The 10,278-nt window shown below is 49.2% G+C and overlaps 1 long non-coding RNA gene across 1 annotated transcript in view; it reads right to left on the bottom strand.

Annotated features, from left to right (window-relative positions):
- Positions 1 to 340: 340 nt before the first annotated feature.
- LOC123352376 overlaps positions 341 to 10,278 on the bottom strand; it is a 28,379-nt gene continuing 18,441 nt past the window's right edge. The window contains exon 3 of the long non-coding RNA XR_006574152.1: positions 341 to 473. This is a non-coding gene — a long non-coding RNA (uncharacterized LOC123352376). The remainder of the gene's footprint in view (positions 474 to 10,278) is intronic.

The following is a 10,278-nucleotide window of genomic DNA, read 5'->3' as shown; positions in this document are numbered from 1 at the left end:
ATACCAACAGGACTACCCTCTTATATCCTTTTGGCCTGAGTCCGTCACAATACACACACACTAGCAGAGGACCCCATTCAAGTTAGACATGTTAAAAAATAGCCAAGTCATCATGAAATCAAGATCATACTTGACCTTCAAGACCTTCTTGCGAATCTGAGGACTGATCTTGCCAAGATCCATTTTATTGCATTTATTTAAAAGAAGTGGAAAATCTTGCCCAACAAGCCTTGGACTGGCTCGTTCCGCCAAGTGCACAGGCTCAAGGGACTTTTGTAGATGAATAGGCATTTACCACATTATTAGTGGCTCATGGGAACCTTCCTCTTCCTCACACGTAATCAGATGCCTGAGAAGCAGCTGTGGAACATGAATGACCCCGTTGCAGCAGTTTCAATACTGAAAGTGGCTTGAGCTGACTCCTCTCTTTTCTAATGGGAAGTCCAAACGAGGTGGGCATCGAGTCAGCATTTCTGAATGAAATGAAGGAACGCATAGTATCATATGATCTCTCTCTCTCTGTCAGCCGCAGACACAACTACTGGCGTGCTGTTCCTCAGAAGCCCCGCTTCTGCAGACAGGAGCCTGATGGAGCAGAGCATTACAGAAGGCTCGCAAGGGGCAGATGTATCCTGAAGTCCTACCTCAGATTTCACTCAGGCAAAACGCCCACTGAGGTCAATGGCGCAAATCTAACCCAGGCCTCTGAGGGCGCAGGAGGCCTGGTGCCATTCTACCATGTGGGGCGAGATCAGGGGTGGGAGGGAACACACAGTGAGTGCTTCACCATGTAGGACACAGAGCCGAGCTCCACAAAGCCTCTCTCTGCATTGTCATGTAGGGGGAGCTGGGCTAGCAGAGGGCCTCAGGATCAGCCATCACGTGGCTCCTCTATTCCATCCCATCTCAGCAGGGTGACATGAGGGGGACAGTTTATTCCATCCCTTGCTCTCTGGAGATCCTCAACAATGAGCCCAGCTACTTTGGGAGGATTCAGCGCAGTGGCAAAGAATCCTGTGGCACCTTATAGACTAACAGACGTTTTGCAGCATGAGCTTTCGTGGGTGAATACCCACTTCTTCGGATGCAAGTAGTGGAAATTTCCAGGGGCAGGTATATATAAGCAAGCAAGAAGCAAGCTAGAGATAACGAGGTTAGATCAATCAGGGAGGATGAGGCCCTGTTCTAGCAGTTGAGGTGTGAAAACCAAGGGAGGAGAAACTGGTTCTGTAGTTGGCAAGCCATTCACAGTCTGTGTTTAATCCTGAGCTGATGGTGTCAAATTTGCAGATGAACTGGAGCTCAGCAGTTTCTCTTTGAAGTCTGGTCCTGAAGTTTTTTTGCTGCAGGATGGCCACCTTAAGATCTGCTATAGTGTGGCCAGGGAGGTTGAAGTGTTCTCCTACAGGTTTTTGTATATTGCCATTCCTAATGTCTGATTTGTGTCCATTTATCCTTTTCCTTAGAGACTGTCCAGTTTGGCCGATGTACATAGCAGAGGGGCATTGCTGGCATATGATGGCATATATTACATTGGTGGACGTGCACATCATATGCCAGCAATGCCCCTCTGCTATGTACATCGGCCAAACTGGACAGTCTCTAAGGAAAAGGATAAATGGACACAAATCAGAACAGGGCCTCATCCTCCATGATTGATCTAACCTCGTTATCTCTAGCTTGCTTCTTGCTTGCATATATAAACCTGCCCCTGGAAATTTCCACTGCTTGCATCCAAAGAAGTGGGTATTCACCCACGAAAGCTCATGCTGCAAAACGTCTGTTAGTCTATAAAGTGCCACAGGATTCTTTGCTGCTTCTACAGAACCAGACTAACATGGCTACCCCTCTGATACTCAGCGCAGTGGGAGTTTTACCTGAATAAAGAACTCAGGGCCAGATACTCAGCTAGGGTGACCAGATCACCCAGGTCAAATATCGGGACGCGGGGGGGCAAGGCGGGGGCAGAGGGGGGAAAAATGGCGGCAGAGCAAAAAAAAAAAAAATCCCCCACCCCCGATTCCTCCTCCCTCCGCAAGCGCTGGAGGGAGGCCCGGGAGACTCAGGGGAGCACGGGGCCGGGGTGAGTGTGAGTCCAGCCTGGCCCCGAGCAGGCAGGACTCAGGCGCGGTATCTGGAGGGAGAGTACGGGGTGGCCTGCGGGGCCAGGCAGCGGCTGTTCTCCCCACCTGGGCAGCAGGACTCGGGAGCAGCCGCTGCTGCAGCTCCCACTGCCGCGGGGGGAGGAAGCGGCCGCTGGCCAAGCTCGGCAGCTGCGGCTCTGGCACCCACGAACCCCCTGAGCCCGGGCCTGCTGCGGGGACTCAGCGCGCACGCTGCGTATACCCAGCCCCTGGCCAGTCGCGTCTGGGCTGGCTGCCCAGCTGGTGCAATCCCGCGGGCGGCCTCGGAGTGGGGGCAGCAGGCCCCAGCCCACCGCATCCCGCTCGGGTCCTGCAGGGGAACGAACGGGACTGGGCTGCCGATGCCTCCGCCACGGGATTGCACCAGCTGGGCAGCCAGCCCAGACGCGACTGGCCAGGGGCTGAGCGCAGTGTGCGCGCTGCCCCGCAGCAGGCCCGGGCTCGGGGGGTTCGGGCCCGGGCACCAAAGCCGCAGCCGCCGAGCGCCACGTGCTTGGCCACTTCCTCCCCCCGCAGCAGTGGGAGCTGCAGCAGCGGCTGCTCCCGAGTCCCCTGCCCAGGTGGGGAGAACAGCCGCCACCTAGCCCCACGGGCCGCCCCCTACTCTCCCTCCAGGTACCGCGCCCGAGTCCTGCCTGCTCGGGGCCAGGCCAGACTCACACTCACCCCGGCCCCGCACTCCCCTGAGTCTCCTGGGCATGGCATGCTTGGAAAGAGGCGGGGATTTGGGGAGGGAGACAATGGGGCAGTGAGGGGGCGGGGATGGGGGCGAGGATTTGGGGAAGGATCCAATGGGGGAAGGAGGGGGCGGAGTCGGGGCAGGGGAGGGCGCGAGCCCTTCAGGCTCCGGAGCCTTTGCTTGTTTGTCCAGTGTCCCGACCTAACATTGGTCGGGACGCGGGACAAACAAGCAAATATCGGGACAGTCCCGATAAAATCGGGACGTCTGGTCACCCTATACTCAGCTAGTATAAACTGCCGCTGCTTCAATGGAGCCATGCATGGTTTGCACCATATGAGGATTTGACTCATGGTTTCCTAATGAGGCATTAGTGGGGGACCACAATGAAGTAGGTGTAAACACAGTTTGTTGGCTTCACTCCCAGAATCACTTGCACTTTGCATTGCACAACGTAGGGACTTGGGGTCAGATCCTTAGCATGGCTTCATTAAAGTCAGTGGCGCTATCCTGATACACACCAGCCAGGGAACAGGCCCAGCTTTTCTAACATCTCCAGTAACCACAGAAATCCTAAAGTGAACTTGTGCTGCTCAGCACTTGACTCCCTGTGCCTCTCCCAAGGCCCCACAGCACACCCCAACTTGTAAATGGTTCGCAATAATAGCTGAATAATAAAAAATGAAAATGTTGCTTTGCCATTGATCTTGATACAGTCTGTGCGAGAAAGAAGGCCGTTGCCCGCACTGAGCAAAGAGGAAAAAGCAACTATCAGAGACAGCTGGATGAAACACCCAACCTGTCGATAGCCCCAATGAAGATTAATTTCCTGGTTAAAAGGCAAAGTTCCAGGCCTGAGAAAAAAAGAACCTGAGACCATTCATTTCAATAGAGGTTAGGTTGTAATGCTCATTCAAGCAAAGAAATACCTGGGAGTCATGTGGGGTAGGGAGAACAGGGTTGGGCAGAAACTGGAACAGGAGCACAAATAAAATTACAAGGATTTAGAGAAAGAACAGAGAGTGCTGGGAGAGGCTGATGCCGTGAATGGAAGCTACTGGTGATCAGCACCTCTGAAAATCATGTTACTTATTCAGCTGCCTATATATGGAGTCAATTGCCTAAATTTAGGCACCCATATTAGAAAAGGCTGGCTCGAGAGTTGGGCCTGTACCAGAACACCAGACTCGGGTCTTTGAGGAATTTTGGGACATGAACGTCTCAGCTCGAACTCATCTATATAACTGGGGTGTATCTGAATCCTGATTCTGAATCCTCCATGAACTGGGGGAAAGTTGGGAATCAGATCTGAGCTCTGTGATTTCAGCCTGTTTCTACTGAATAACCCCTCAAAACTGGTATTGTATCATATATTGTCATGGGGCACTCCCCCTAATACATGATATCCAGGGCTAAGCATTGCAACTGCCTTAAGACAGAATTTCACTCTTCTTGCATATAGGACTGGCCTTGTGCACAAGAAAGTCAGAGCCTGAGGGTGGTAAAATTCCATCGAGCCAGATCAGGGGTAGGCAACCTATGCCGTTCTACCCCCCTATATGGCTTTGGCGCAAAGCAGGAATCTTTTGTCTCTCTGCCCCCCCTCCCCCTTCTAAATGGAAAAGCACGAGGTTTAAGATGGATTTCAGTACCAGGTGACATGGCCACGTGTCCTGTGAGACCCCCAAGCCTTCATTCTTTTCAGGCTGACTCACAGGAAGGCTTGCCTGCAAGCAGAGCCATCCACAGTCAATTGTTCTGCTTGATGGGAGCCATCAAGATTCCAAACCATCATTAATGGCCCACACTTTGCATAATTACAATAGGCCCTCAGTTATATTTTATATTTCTAGTTTCAGATACAAGAGAGAGACATTTATACAAATAGGATGATCATACTCAGTAGATTATAAGCTTTGTAACGATACCTTACAAGAGACCTTTTGCATGAAGTATATTTTAGTTACATTATATTCACACTCATCACCATACTTTCATAAAACTGTATAGAGTGCAATGTCACATAAATGATGTTGCCATGCCACAGGATACAGTCTACTTGCACCCGATCAGACTTTGTGCAGTATTGTGCCTCTGGCAATGGCCAGTACCTGCTGTCTGAGGGGATCTGCTTCCTGTTCTATAACGCACCTAACTAAAGCTTGCAAAGCCGCATAGGAGGAGGGTGAGAAGCCCTTCTTGATACACCACCTCTGTTTTGCAGGGTTTTGAGTACACCTTCAAGCTTGAAATCAAGTAGCTTTCCTTCCTGCTTCCAGAGAGCCTTCCGTCTGGTGATCTCAGTGAACACATGTAACTTGCATGAACTCCAAACCCTGGTCAGCATTCTCTGCACTGTGCAACGGGGGAAACGTTTTGGTACAGAAGAGGTGAAGTGACTCGTCTCACCTCCCATGTTAGAGCTAGGAATAGAATTCCTTACCTTAGCGGGCATTATAACTGATGTTTATGGTCAATGATCTAGTGCTGTTTACAACCCAGCCACAATAGCTGGCTCTGAGTTCCTCTGGCAGTGAATTCTCCAGGTTAGATGCCATAAACTCTGTAGTGTCTTTTTCAATTCCTTCTGAGTGCCTCAGGCACTACTCTTCTCCAGTCATCCTTGTGCTCATATCTCAGCTGTAGTCAGAATGTGCTCCTTGATCAGTTTTCACTGTCCTGAACTCTTCCATTGATTCATCTGGCTCTTCTCTGCTGGCTGAATATTCTGAGTTACTAATATCTCTCATTTTAACTAAGTATCTCCATATCCATCCATCCTTTCCCATATCAGCATTGTCAAAGGTGAAATGACTAAATGTTAGGTCTATGGAAGAGCATCATCACTGTTCAGTATCTCCCTTATTGTTGAAAATATACCAAAAATATCCTACCTGCTTCTAAAGTAATGAGACCCACAGAACATTCATCTTCATGGAACGCTGATGGCTCCTAAATGAAGCTTGATAAGGCCATGAGTTCCAGATCCATCGTGAGAAGTTTATTTGCTTTGCCAGGGTGTATTATTAGCCTTACTTATTCAAACTGAATTTCACATCCTGTTTCCCCCATTCTGTTGTAAATCTCAAACTCTTTATAGTCTTTGCTAACCAGGATGACCCGGTCTCCTGCAGCTCACTGTCCATGTCTTCAAGCAAATCACTGATTCAGGCAGCACCTGTTAACCTCGCTCTCTAATTTCGGGAGCATTCGTTGTTTCCTTTTGCTTAGCAAATATTAATCCTTGACTTGACTTTGTCCGTCACCCGTTGAGTATTTATTTTCCTTAATCCCTTATGAGGCACCTTTGTCATAAATTCTCTGAAAATCCACCTAAATTATTCCCACTGGGTCACCTTTATTTTTATTAACTTTTTCAAATAACTCTAACAGGTTAGAGGCATAATTTTTTCCCCTTATTGAAACTGTGCAGGCTTGACTTGATCAGATTATACTTATCGGAGTTCTGTACTAGTCTGACCCTTAATTAGACTCTGCATTGGTTTTCGCTCCACTGCAGCTGGGCTCTTGGGTTGGTAATTCCCAGGATCTCCCTCCGCTACATTTCTATGTATAGATTTTTTTTTCCCCCTCTGTTTTGGAAAAGCACCGTTTTCTTGACTTTATGGCTTTTGGGAAAAGCAGCTGCTGTTTATGACAAATACGCTGCATATCCCTGCCTGTCTTCCTCCTATTTCAAAACACATATGGAAGGGGATGTGGCCTAGGCCAATAATGGAGGGGGAGATTTTCAGATATGCGTGAGGATTGGGAAGTGGAGTGATCAGAAGAGCTAATGCCCAAGTGATCTAAACTTCCCACTCTGACGTAATGAAGATCCCATTTGTCTCCTGTATGGTAGCTTGATATGATAGGACAGCACCTATCAAACATGAAGCAATACAAAAAATTGCCTCAAAGTTGGATCTGTTGGCCATGGGGGGGTGACTTTGGGTATTTTGAAACATTACAGAGTCGGCTAGACAACTAAGCGCAAAAAGCCTAGGTCTGTAGCAAGTGATGCATTGGCTTTTGTAACTTCTAGACGTTGAGAGAGAGAGAGTTCTCAAAAGCATGTTAATGAGACTTGTGCAGCGAAATCCCCTAAGTAAATAGGACTTATCCTGAATTCTTTAGATGCCTCTGAAAATCTTCCGTTACATATCTTGTCTTTCCCCATATGTGCCTAGATTCGAAGGCCGGAACAGACCACTGTGATCTAGTCTGACCACCTGGAAAATACTGGCCATAGAATTTCCCCAAAAAGAATTCCTGTTTGAACTAGAGCATATCTTAATCTCGATTTAAAAATAGTCCTTGATGGAGAATCCATCACAGCCCTTGGTAATAGTTAATCACTGGAACAACCCTCACTGTTATTTCCAGTCTGAATTTGTCTAGCTTCAGCTTCCAGCAGTGAAATCTTGTTATCCTGCTGTCTGCTAGACAGAAGAGCGGTTGTGGCTTTATACAGTTGGATAGGTCGGGGGCTCAAGAAAATCCTCTTTTTGTCCCATCATTATTGGTGTCTCTGAAGTTATGGGGCTTTTCTAGATCCCTATCACCTGTCTGGAGCAAATGACTTTTGCTGTCCTTTTTGGCAGATTGTTCTCTTCTCCTTCCCTGGAATGGTACTCGGCACAGCTGAGTTTTTTGTTCAGACTAGACCCATGCTTGGAGTCTCTTTTCTTGGCTGCATTTCAAGCACTCCCCGTGGAAGTAAAGTTCCTATGGCCCAGCCCTGTTTGGAAAGCTTGTGGGAAAATAGCTTTTCAATGAGCAGAACCTCCTTTGTTTGGAGCGGAACCCAAATCTGACCAGATGCTTTGAGAACGCTCTAATCTAGCAGATAAAGGGATAAGATCCTACGGCTGGGAGCTGAGGTTAGACAAATTCAGGCTAGAAATAAGGCACCCATCAGAGGGTGAAGTTTTGTTGCCTGGGTAATGTGGGAGGTCAGAATAGATGATCAGAACGGTCTCTTCTGCCCTTAAAATCAATCAGAACAAACCTTTTTTCTGGGAGCCCCAGATACATAGGCTTCATCACAGAACCATAGAAGATCAGGGTTGGAAGAAACCTCAGGAGGTCATCTAGTCAACCCCCTGCTTAAAGCAGGACCAACACCAGCTAAATCATCCCAGCCAGGGCTTTGTCAAGCTGGGCCTTAAAAACCTCTAAGAATGGAGATTCCACCACTTCCCTAGGTAACCCATTCCAGTGCTTGACCACCCTCCTAATGAAATACTGTTTCCTATTATCCAACCTAGACCTCCTCCATTGCAACTTGAGACCATTGCTCCTTGTTCTGTCATCTGCCACCACTGAGAACAGCCGCGCTCCATCCTCTTTGGAACCCCCCTTCAGGTAATTGAAGGCTGCTATCAAATCTCCCCTCACTCTTCTCTTCTGCAGACTAAATAATCCCAGTTCCCTCAGCCTCTCCTCGTAAGTCATGTGCTCCAGCCCCCTAATCATTTTCATTGCCCTCCGTTGGACTCTCTCCAGTTTGTCCACATCCCTTCTGTAGTGAGAGGATCAAAACTGGACGCAGTACTCCAGGTGTGGCCTCACCAGTGCCAAATGGAGGTGAATAATCACTTCCCTTGATCTGCTGGCAATGCTCCTACTAATACAGCCCAAAATACCATTGGCCTTCTTGGCAACGATGGCACACTGCTGACTCATAACCAGCTTCTCATCCACTGTAATTCCCAGATCCTTTTCTGCAGAAAAGTTTTTTGATTACTTAGTTGCTGGAAAGCTCCATCTGTTGGTACCCTATGAGCTCACTCCCGCTATTACCTCTCCAAGCAGAGTGCAATCATTCTGAAGGCTCCTCTTAGTGTAAGAAACAAGGGAAAAAGTCTCTTCTTCCCTTCCTCCACCCCTTCCTTTCAGTGTGGTGACATGTTCTCTAGTTAGCTGGAAATTGGCATTTGCTCTTTCAAAGGCCTGTGGGGCTGGGAGAAGCCAGCCCTCCCTCTCGGGACGGTTCGTTGGTCCAGGATGCAGTGACACGGACTGCTGGGTTCAGTCTATCCCTGAAGAAGTCAAGGGGTCAGCGTGGCACCAGCCTCCCCATATTCTGGTAATGGAGCAGGCACCTCTGGGAATAATAATTTATTCCCAGTATCTGGCCTGGCAGAGATTTGCAGTAATTTGGGATTTAAGCTGTTGGGTTGAGGGATAAATAATCCAGCTTCCATTCTCTGAGGGGGGATATAAAGTTAAAAGGTCTGATTTTTTTTTATTTAAAAACACACCTGCACCCCCGCTGTTCCATTAGAGACTGCACAGGCCATAGATCAGCAAGACAGCCACAGAGCAGAGCTGGGCAAGCAATGCAAAATCAGATCCCTTCAGTCTCAGGGGACAGGGGTCGCCTTCCATCCATCCCTCAACAGGCTCCAGGCTGGACTGTTGGGAGAGGCTCCAGGCTACTGCTGAAATATTGCTATTTATACTGTGGCAGTGCGTCACAAAGGGAGGGAGGTGTGTCTCTGTCTTATGGAGGAGGGAAACTAAGGCATGGGGAGAGAAAGAGACTTGTCCATGGCCACCGTGTGCATCAGTGGGAGAGCTAGGAAAGGAAGCCAGGCATCATGATTCCCACCCCACTAGATGGCAGCTACCCCTTTTCAATGGGGAAGCTCGAACTCTGGCTGACGCCAATGTCGTCAGGATCCCATTCCCTTAACCTGACCCCTGCACTGGAAGTGAGATTGGGGCGCGAGTGGCACTTTGACTGCGTCCTTCCCAAAAGCATGTTCCTAGCGGCCTTGCCCTGATGGAGGCAGCCCAGCCCAGGGGTTCGGCATGACTCAGACTCTGCACTGATCTGGTGCTTTTAATTAAACCTTCCAATGCCCCTGCAAGGCAGCAGGGAAGTAATATCCCCCTCCTTACTGATGGGAAAAACCAGGACTCTAAATTCTGGCTTGCCCAGTTTTGCCATGAATCCATGGCAGAGCTGAAAACGGAGCCCGGGAATCTCTGTTCCCAGTCCCCCCCTTAACCGCTAGGTAATGCTAGCCAATCCGCAAGGTGTGCACCGCCTGCATAGTGATCCTTGGGGTCAGCAGACAGGTGCAAGCTCAGCACTGCTGTGATGCTTTCTCCGGGCACCCAGAACAGTGCAATTGTTACCCCTCTGCCTCAGCCGGAGAGCTTTGCTGGGCCTTAAATTGTGTGTCAGCTCCCTGCCACACTACTCTGTCCGCCTCCCCAGTAAACTCCCTGGGACTCCGCCAGTCTTAACATTGCCCGGCAGGTAACATATGGTGAACCTCAGTTTCTGGAGGAGCATTCTGCGATATCCAACCCCTATCACTGGACGCTCTCAGCAATTACCGAGTTCGCTGTCTCCAAAGAGACAGAATCCATAGCAGCCTGCTGGCTCAGCTGAGGCTACACCTCGCTGAGGCATAGCAGCGTGGAGAGGACGTTGGAAGA

Source organism: Mauremys mutica, chromosome 18 (genome assembly GCF_020497125.1).
Source record: "Mauremys mutica isolate MM-2020 ecotype Southern chromosome 18, ASM2049712v1, whole genome shotgun sequence".
Taxonomy (NCBI): Eukaryota; Metazoa; Chordata; order Testudines; family Geoemydidae; genus Mauremys; species Mauremys mutica.
The sequence above is the reverse complement of the archived record's forward strand: the minus strand, read 5'-3'. Positions and strand labels throughout refer to the sequence as shown.